Here is a 2,160-nt window from a genome sequence, read left to right as displayed (position 1 = left end):
TTTCTGAGAGTGCCGCCTGTTCCTCCGGCTGGCTCTGCTAAGCCACCCAACAACCATCCCTCTTGAGAACTACTGGAGCTACTGCTCTAATTCCACCGACCAACCACCCTGGTGGACCGCTGCCTCCTGCTCACCTGAGTCGCTGTGGATGGAAAACACCAGGCAACCTTAATATGTTAAAACCAGCCAGATAATACAACTGCTGTGGACGGAATCCACTGTTCTAAACTCATCAGCTATTCTATGTCAGATTCTTCTGGTAGCGGCCTCTTTCTAACAGCCCCCAGGCCTACATGTTTGTGTTCCTCTCTCCACAGCCTGGCAAAAAAAAAAAAAAAAAAAAAAAAAAAAAAAAAGCCCCTTCCGGACCCGGAAATCCTGCCTCTAACTCCTCACCCAGCGATTGGCTTCTGCCGCCTTGGTCTTTATTGACCCAATCAAGAAACAATCAGGGAATCTCTCCTACGACAGTAGTCAAAACAGATTGAAAACCAACATTGACCAATGGAACAGACTAGAATGCCCAGTAGTAAACATCTGCTTTCACAGTCATTCTATTTTTGCAGGGACAAGAAGATTGTCTGTCACTAAACAGTTTGAGACAAGTGAATACTTGGAGAACAGAGAAATTAGTGCCCTTCTTGTATATTACATAAAAATAAATGCAAATGACCTCAATATTTAAGCTTTAAGCATAATAGTAGAAAACACGGAGAAAAGCTCTCTGATCGTGGTCTGGACATGTATTCCAAAGCACCAGCCACAAAAGCAAGAATCAATCATGAGTGAGATTGCTGGAACTTAAAAGTCTTGTGGGTAAGCCCAGGAAACAATCAAGGGAGCGGTCTGATAAGTGGTTAGCAGCCAAAATATACAGAAACTCAACTCAATAGTAAGAAAATAGCCTGAGTAGAAAATGGATCAAGATCTAAGTAGACATTTCTCAAAAGAAGACCAAAAGGTAAATGAAAAAATGTGTTGCCCATCATTAGGGAGATGAGAACTTAACACTTCAATGAGATACCACCTTGTAACCTTAAAATGGCTTCTATCAAAGGGACAAGAGGCAACAAGTGTTGTGAGGACAGCTCACATAACGATGCTAATGATTGCATTGACATAATCATGAAGTGCATCTGAGCATTCTGAGTGACTAGTCCCATGTAGTAGCTTATGATCACCCTTCCCTGACTTCCCTGACTGTCAAGTATGTGTTGCATGACCGTTACGACTGACCCAGGAACTATGCATAGCATATGCTGGTTACCTCAATCCCACAGTACACGCATATTTTAAAATGCGTATATAATACATATGTACTTTAAAAAGATCAACTGGCTTGTGAATAAGCCGATCTGAGGAACAATTTCTTGGTAGACAACTGTTCGTGGTAGTCTCTTAAGATCTTTTGTAATTCTTTTTCCTTTTTGTGTGTTTGCTTGGTTTGATTTTTTTTTTTTTGGTGTTTTGTTTGTTTTGTTGGTGTTTTTTGTTTTTGTTCTTTTGTCATGAGAAGACTAAACAGCTACTTTTAGCATGTTTTTCGTGTGTGTGTGTGTGTGTGTGTGTGTGTGTGTGTGTGTGTAGGCACTCAGGCCACAGTGGATGAATAAAGGTCAGAGGATCAGAGGATAACTTAATTTGGGGAATCAGTCATCTCCTTCCGCTACGTGGGTAGCAGGGATCTGAACTGGGCAGACATGGTCTCTTCCTTACATAACAATGTAGCAGAAGCAGGACAATGTAACCAAAACTGACAGGGTCAGAGGAACACAGGTGTGAGGAGTACTGTTGATAAATCTCAAATGTATTGTTCCACAAATAAAAATGTATAAATTCTATAAATAAAACTCAAAACCTTCTTCTGTGGACCTGGTATTCCATTTTGCCTGGGTGGCTAACTCATGGTAATTCAACTTTCATTAAATGGAAAAGCTGGTGGTATGAATATTTCTGATTTGAATTTTGATATGCGGCAGCAAGTGTGCTCCTGAAACGAAAGCAAGCGTACAATCTCCCCCTCCCCCTCCTGCGTCTGCGGGAGGCGCCTTTGAAGACACTGCATTGATTATTAGAAAATTTAAACACTTTCGTTTACAATCCACTTTAACTCAGAATAGCAACGAGGCTCACTTCAAGAATTCAACTAGCGATGCGTGC

The sequence above is a fragment of the Rattus norvegicus genome, chromosome 5 (genome assembly GCF_021556685.1).
Source record: "Rattus norvegicus strain SHRSP/BbbUtx chromosome 5, alternate assembly SHRSP_T2T, whole genome shotgun sequence".
Lineage (NCBI taxonomy): Eukaryota > Metazoa > Chordata > Mammalia > Rodentia > Muridae > Rattus > Rattus norvegicus.
The sequence above is the reverse complement of the archived record's forward strand: the minus strand, read 5'-3'. Positions refer to the sequence as shown.